This window comes from Protobothrops mucrosquamatus, unplaced genomic scaffold (assembly GCF_001527695.2).
Source record: "Protobothrops mucrosquamatus isolate PMUCROS unplaced genomic scaffold, P.Mucros_1.0 scaffold2322, whole genome shotgun sequence".
Classification (NCBI taxonomy): domain Eukaryota; kingdom Metazoa; phylum Chordata; class Lepidosauria; order Squamata; family Viperidae; genus Protobothrops; species Protobothrops mucrosquamatus.
Window position 1 is genome coordinate 126,095 of NW_015388406.1, and position 8,329 is coordinate 134,423.

Genomic DNA, 8,329 nt, shown 5'->3' on the forward strand with positions numbered 1-8,329 from the left:
AGGAAGCTAGGGAGGGTATAAAAAAAGCTACTGGCCATGTGCTCACTCTCTTTCTTCTCTGCTCTTTCCTGAAGAGCCAACTCTCTGCTTCTGCAATAAACTATAACCATCTTCCCAAAGCAGTCGCCATGTTGCTTATTTAATAATAATGATAATATTCCCGGCTTGGATGAACCAGGATGAAGACTTACTTCTAACAGTAGGTTTATTTTAACAGTGAGACAGAATAACAAAAAATCCAGAAAAATGCATTTCAAAAAAGTTATAAATTGATTTGCATTTTAATGAGTGAAATAAGTATTTGATCCCCTATCAATCAGCAAGATTTCTGGCTCCCAGGTGTCTTTTATACAGGTAATGAGCTGAGATTAGGAGCACTCTCTTAAAGGGAGTGCTCCTAATAGCTTGTTACCTGTATAAGACACCTGTCCACAGAAGCAATCAGTCAGATTCCAACGTCTCCACCATGGCCAAGACCAAAGAGGGGACAGGACTTCACCTCATCAAAGGGACAATGGGCGGGGCCATGTACTGTCAAATCTTGGGTGAGAACCTCCTTCCCTCAGCCAGGGCATTGAAAATGTGTCATGGATGGGTATTCCAGCATTGCAATGACCAAAACACATGGCCAAGGCAACAAAGGAGTGGCTCAAGAAGAAGCACATTAAGGTACTGGAGTGGCCTAGCCAGTTTCCAGACCTTAATCCCATAGAAAATCTGGAGGGAGCTGAAAGTTAGAGTTGTCAAACGTCAGCCTCAAAACCTTAATGACTTGGAGAGGATCTGCAAAGAGGAGTGGGACAAAAGCCCTCCTGAGATGTGTGCAAACCTGGTGGCCAACTACAAGAAACGTCTGACCTCTGTGATTGCCAACAAGGGTTTTGCCACCAAGTACTAAGTCATGTTTTGCAAAGGGGTCAAATACTTATTTCACTCATTAAAATGCAAATCAATTTATAACTTTTTTGAAATGTGTTTTTCTGGATTTTTTTGTTATTCTGTCTCTCATTGTTAAAATAAACCTTCCATTAAAATTATAGACTGATCATTTCCTTGTCAGTGGGCAAACATACAAAATCAGCAGGAGATCAAATACTTTTTTCCCTCACTGTACTTCTCCAATTTTTAACACTCTACCCTGTATTTTTCAGGAGGCAACTGGACTTTGTTTTTCTTTGAAGATGTTTTGCTTCTCATCCAAGGCGCTTCTTCAGCTCTGACTGGATGGTGGGGAATGGAAGGATTTATATAATCCTTATATAAATTTATATTATCCTTATATAAATCCTTCCATTCTCCACCATCCAGTCACAGCTGAAGAAGTGTCTTGGATGAGTGTCTCAGCACGGAGATGTAAAATCCACCAATGGGTTAACTCTGCTTTCCTGCCCATTAGACCAAGTCAGCCAAATTTGTCACGCCCTTCCTTGGGTGACCACTCCCCATTCTTTGACGAGGGTGAAGCTGACTGTAGTTCGACATGTTGGCTCCCGGTTTCCTAATATGAACTAGTTATTCTTAGGGTGGGAGTGTGTGGGGAAAAATGCACGCGCAGCAAACTGCCGTGCTTTCCCCCCCACAAACCTCATAACTTCTTGATACCCTTTATTCCAATGAAGCAGCCAGAAGGTCATACCCTTTTGACTTAATGCCTCACCTACCTAAACAGATAATATGCTTAAATCTCTTCCTGTCTTTGTTAGTTCTTTCTCCTTTTGATCTACCTGTATTTGTTCTTACCTGATCTTTGACCATGTAATGTGTTACTAGAAAATAGATGCTTACATGAAGACATTTTCCAATGAAGAAACCTTTGTCAGCATCTAATGGTTAAGCTGTGTATGTAACAAGTATATAAGAAGCAATATACTCAGAGTTTGTCAAGCTGTGTCCTGCAGCTTCAAACCTCTGCTCAAGACATGCCTGCGTCTTTGTCTTAGCGTCATACAGGAGTGGATTCTACATCTCCGTGCTGAGAAAAGGCATTCAGGTAAGACAATGCCCCTTCTCCAGCACAGGAGATGTAGAATCCACCAATGGGACATACCAAAGCCTTACTGTCCTAATGGGGGGGGGGAACCGGGGAGTTCGCTGTCGCGTCCCCCGTGATTACCTGTTGGAGAACCCTCCTTCCAAAGGAGGCATCCACGGATGCGAAGCGGTCTATCTTGTAGTGTCGGATGAATGGAGAAGGCGAGGACCATGTCGCCACCCTGCAGACCTCCTCGATAGAGGCCTGTGTGGCCCACGCCACGGAGGTCGCAGCACTGCGAGTGGAGTGTGCTGTGATCTGCCCTGGTGTTGGTAGGGACAGGGATTGATACGCTTCCGCAATGCAGGCCCTGATCCACCTGCCTATAGTTGAAGCAGATACCTTCTGCCCCTTAGAGGTATGGTGGAATGAGACGAATAGGGCTTCCGACTTGCGGAAGGTCGCCGTTCGCTTGATATAGTGTCGCAGTGCCCTACGAACGTCCAGTGTGTGCCACTGTCGTTCCAGGGCATTGGACGGGCTGGGGCAGAAATCCGGTAGGACGATTTCTTGGGCCCTATGGAACGTGGTGTTGACCTTGGGAACGAAGGTTGGATCCAAGCGAAGGACCACACGGTTTTGCTGGAAGGAACAGAGGTCCCCCCTGACCGACAGTGCCGCGAGTTCCGATATGCGCCTGGCCGAAGTGACCGCGACCAGGAAGGCGACCTTGAGGGACAAGTCCCTCAGAGTACACGACTTGATGGGCTCGAACGGTGCCTTGGTGAGGGCCTGAAGGACCCGTGGTAGTTCCCAGGTGGGGTACCTGTGGACTATGGGAGGTTTTGTGTTGGTGGCTCCCTTAAGGAAAGCACGGATCCTGGAGTGTTGTGCCAAGGGAGCTGAGGTTGCGCATGTAATTAAAGTGGATAGCGCTGCGACCTGCCTGCGGATGGTATTGGGGGCAAGGCCCCTGTCCAGGCCATCGAGCAAATATTCTAGGATGTTTGGGACTGTCAGGTTCAAGACCTCAAGTAGCCGCCTTTCGCACCAGCTGCAGAAGTTCCTCCATGTGGAGTCATAGATGCGGTTAGTCGCCGGTCGGTGGGATGCCTGAATCATTGAAATTACTCTTGGTGGGTATAATTCCCCGCTCAAGATTCGGAGTTCAAGTGCCAGGCGGCTAGTTGAAGCCATTGGGGTTCTGGGTGTTGCAGAGCTCCCTGACTGAGTGATATTTGGTCCGGGGGAATCCTCCATGGGGGAGAGCTGGAGAGGCTCACCAGGTCCGCGAACCACGGTCTTCGTGGCCAATGTGGGGCCACGAGTATGACCTCCGCCCATTCCTGCAATATCTTGCGATGGTTGCCGGGATCAACGGAAGGGGAGGGAATGCGTAAAGAAGACCCCCCCGGCCATGTGGCATGCAGGGAGTCTGCTCCCTCTGCTCCCGGCAATGGGAACCTTGAGAAGAACCTCGGTACTTGGGCGTTCGTCGGGGACGCGAACAGATCTACCACTGGCTGTCCGAACTTCCTCCCTATTTCCGCGAATAGGTCTGGACTCAGACGCCATTTGGAGTGGTCCACGGTTGACCTTAGGAAGTCCGCTTGCCTGTTCGCTTCCCCCAAGATGTGTTCAGCCCTGATGGAGGCGAGGTTTGCCTCTGCCCAGGATCCCAAGGCCTGGGCCTCCGTCATGAGGGTTCTGGACTGGGTGCCCCCCTGCCGGTTCACGTGTGCTTTTGCTGACACATTGTCTGTGAGGACTAGGACATGTTGTCTCGCTACCCTGTAGTGGAAGTGGCGAAGGGCCAAGTGTATGGCCCTTAACTCCAACCAATTGATGTTGTGTTCCAGATCTGCCTGGGACCATTGTCCCTGTGCCCACTGAGACTGCAGATGTGCTCCCCAACCAAACACACTGGTGTCCGTCGTGAGTGTGAGCCGGTCGGGTTCCTTGAAATGTGACCCTCTGGCTACTGCTGGTGATGTCCACCATTTGAGAGACCGCAAGGTTTTGGGTGGAACCCTTACTCGCCTGTTGAAAGAGCTGAGTCTCAGCCTCTGGAATGGAAGGAGAAACTATTGGAGTTCCCTGGAGTGTAGCCTGGCCCAAGGAACTATTGCGATGCATGACACCATCTTCCACAGGAGTTGGGAGAGCCTGACCAGTGGCACAGTTTGATCCCTGTGTACCTTTAGCGCTAGGGACCGTATACTATTGCGGCACTCCTGTGACAGGTAGACCTGCCCCCTGAGGGTGTCTATGATGGCGCCCAGGTGTGGGATACAGGTGGATGGGTTGGTCTGACTTTTTTGAAAGTTGACCGAAAACCCGTGTTCCTGAAGGACCCTGATTGTCTGTGCTAGGTCCGACTGAGCTACCTGAGGAGAGGGGGACTGGATGAGGATGTCGTCCAGGTAGCACTGGACGCATACAGGTATTGTTCGGAGGTGTGCGGCCAGCACCGCTTGGTGAAGACCCTTGGGGCTGACGAGAGTCCGAACGGAAGAGCCCTGTACTGGAAGTGGTGTCCCGCGTAGCAGAACCTGAGGAACCTGCGGTGTCTGGGAGCGATGGGAATGTGGAGGTACGCCTCCCTGAGGTCTATGGACGTCAGGAAATCCCTGTGTCTTATGCCCCCCAGGATGGAATGAAGGGATTGCATTTTGAACCTTCTGTAGGCGATGTGATGGCCTTTGAGGTCCAGGATTGCCCTCCAACCCCCCGAGGTCTTGGGGACCACGAAGAGGATGGAGTAGAAACCCCACCCCCGGTCTCCGGCTGGAACCTGTTCTATGGCCTTTATCTCTAGGAGGTGCCGGATGGCCTCCTGCATGAGGTTGCTTTTGTTGGGGTTTCTTGCTTGGGGGCAAGAGATGAAGTGTTCTGGGGGACTGGATATGAACTCTAGGGACAAGCTGTAACGGATGGTTTGGCGAACCCAGGAGTCCGTGGTGGTGGCTTCCCACTGGTGGGAGAAGAGCGCCAGCCTGCCGCCTATGGCTTGAGAGTCACTTGGACCTTCTGTAGGGGCGTCCCCCTCCCCGAAAGGGCCATTTGCTCTGGCCCTGGTGCCTGGGTCTGGATCCGAACCTGTCTGGTTGACGGTCCTGCCTAGGTGTGGGGGCCCGGGGTGGTTGAGGGAACCCGGTGCCTGTGCCAGTCCGAAAGGGCTGCCTGCGGGGGTACGGGTTTGGGCGCCTGTCGGCCCGCCTGCTGGAGTGGGCCAGCACCTTACGTTTGTCCTTGTTTTCGGTCAGGTAGGGGTTCAAGGCTTCCCCGAACAGTTGCCCACCCTGGTACGGTGCCGTGGCTAGGCGCCACTTGGCCTTTGGGTCGGCTTGCCAGTGTTTGAGCCATAGCATCCTACGTGTTGAGACGTTGGATGCTAACGCTCTGGATGAGAACCTGCCTACGTGTAGTGTGGCATCGGAAACATATTCTGACGCAGCAGCTAGCTTGCTCAGGTCTTGTTGTCTCTGTACCTCCTCCTGGGGGATTCTAGCTTGTATTTGACGAATCCAGAGTAAGGAGGTGCGTGCAAAGAAAGATGCACAAGTGGCAGCTTTTACTGCTCACGCCACCGCCTGGTGGGTCCTGCGGAACGCGAGTTCCCATCTCTTGTCATCGGACTTTAAGACTTCCGCCATGTCCCCCGACACTGCGGTTGGGGAGAAAAGGAACCCAAAGGGTTCGTCCACCTTTGGCACCTCAAGGTCCTCTGACTGTTCTGGCGCAACGCTAAACAGTTTTTTGTCTGATCCCCCCGGGGGAGGAAAGGTGCCCAGTGATGCCCATTGCTTCTTGATGGTGTTCCGAAAGAGAGTCGGGTAGGGAACGTGGTGGTGGGCTACGACGGGTTCGCAGAACAATGGGTCTGCCCCGGGCGGTTGGTCTGGCTGTGGGGTATGGTCCGGTCCAATGTTGGCTGTGGCACTGGCTCTGCGGAGCAGTGGAAGGAAGAAGGGTTGAATACCCCTCCGAATGGGGGAGGATCTGGGGGAGGGTCTTCCTCCTCCCACCATGACAAGTCCTGTTGGTCATCCTCCGTAGGAGAGGAGCCCCTGCTTAGAAAGGACCGTGATGGAGAGGTGGGTTCCTGGTGTCTGGTTTCCCCTGATTGGAAGCTGGATGGGGTCATGGCCGTCACAGGTTCGGGTCTCGGCCCGTGGTTGGCCCTAGTGGCCATCAACCTGTTAAAGGCCTGCTCAATTATGATTTGGAGTCTGTCCTCGGAGGGAAAACCTTCAGTCTCCGTTCTCCTCAGTCCTGCCACTGTGGGGGTGAAGGTGGCCTCGGGTGGTTGCCTGGGCCAGTTCCTCTTCAGGGGTCTGGAGCGACCCTTCCGGGAACCATACCACTTGGGTAGAGGGCCCCAAGGGGAGATCGAAAGGCGCCTCCTCCATTTGCTCCGCCTTTGTCCTAGCCTGCTTTTGCACTTTGGAGAATTCCCTCTCCAGAGCTTGGTGCCTTCTGCTAGCCTGTTTCTCCGCCAACTTGGAAGGTTTCCTTCTGGAAATGGACTTAGCTTTGGCTTTGATCCTGCCTGCCGCCTCCTGCTTGGAGGATTTTTGCCTCTTGCAGCTGGTGGGAGGGGAGGCGGTGTTCTTGGGTTGAGACACCGTGGGCTCCTCCATCCTGGTGTGAGCTTTCTCGGTTTGGTACCGAGAGGGAGCTCCGGCAGGGGATCAGTTGGGGAGATAGGCTGAGCATGTACAGCAGGGAATGGTCGTCCCGCTCTTCTGACCACTTGACCGGTGGTAGGAGGTTGTCCAGTCTTGTCTACTGTTGCGGCCCTCTTGCTTGCTGTAGACTGCAAGTATGCTTATTGTGGTCAGGTCACCAGTATTGTGCAGGCGCTTGAGGTGGATTATTATGTGTACAACTGAATATTATTTTCCCTTTTTTATTTTTTTTAATTTATTATTATTATTATTAATACCACTGTTATTATTGCATGCGTTAAATTATTTATTTTTATTTGTTTATTAATTATTATTATTAATACTACTGTTATTATTGCAGGCGTGTGCCAATGGTCACCTGAGAGGGGAGGGGGGGTCTGGGTGTTTAAAGGAAACCACCAGCAACAGGACCGTTGATGTGTGGGATCAAGGCTCGATCCTGGCTTTGCTGTCTGTAAGATTGAGGGATCTAATGTTGGAATTGGTTACAATAGGCTTTGCCAGTCCGGTAAGGATTCCTCTTTGAAGCTTGGGGCAACAACTCTACTCTTGGTGTGTGTGTGTGCCGCGATCTGTTCCGGACTTAAAATGGCGACCGGAACTGTCCCTGAGAAGAAGGGTGGCGCTTACTAGTTGCTGCTGCTGAGGCGGGAGACTTGAACGGACGAGAAAGCTGCCACCTGCAGCCGCAGCGTGCTTCGGCCTCCAAAATGGTGACCGGAGTAATGTAAACAAGATCGAGCGATCGCTCCGCTTATCCAGCAATCGCTCTCACAACTTCCCAGCTGAGATCTCTGAAACTCTCCCCCCCCGCAAGGAGGAGAGGAGCAAGAGTAAAATTGAGAGGGGTGGTGACCGTGGCTCCAACGGTGAGTTCAGCCGGCTGCTGCACTGGTCCCAGTGCTTAGCAGCTGATCTGAGCCTTTCCCCAGAGATTTTGTTTGGTTTGGCTGCTGCGAGCCCCAGTCGGCTGTCACGCTGATCTGAGCGCTTTGCAGCTGGTTAAGGTTTCTCCCAGTGCCTTCCCTGTCCTGGATTTGAGTCTGGGAAGAACCCCTCTGATGAGATGGCTGCTGCGCTGGTCCCAGCGCTGAGCAGCTGATCTGGCGACCTGCGTTTTCCCCTTCTTTAAGGCTGAAGCTTTAAGGTTTTAGCTCTTACAGGGATTTTGTGATGGGAAAAAAACCCCCGTCCTTATCAGCTGCAGCCTCTCTCATCCAGCGCTGTTCCCAGCGCTGCTGAAAAGGACTGTGAGTGAGGAGAAAATAGAATCCACCAATTATTTAATCTCTACTACCTGCCTTAGACCGGGAGCCAAATTGCCACGTCCGTCTGGAAGACCAAGTCAAAGAATAGGGAGTGGTCACCCAAGGAAGGGCGTGACAAATTTGGCTGACTTGGTCTAATGGGCAGGAAGGCAGAGTTAACCCATTGGTGGATTCTACATCTCCTGTGCTGGAGAAGCAAAACATCTTCAAAGAAAAACAAAGTCCAGTTGCCTCCTGAAAAAGCACCTTTGGGACAACCATGACCTGGATAACTGAGAATCTCCATAGACATCTAGCTATGCACTTTGGGATGAACACCCTTCGAATGTTGCGGGAATATGAGTGGATTTCCAAAAAACATTGCAGACTACAGGAACCATTTGCGCTTCAGTTTGAGA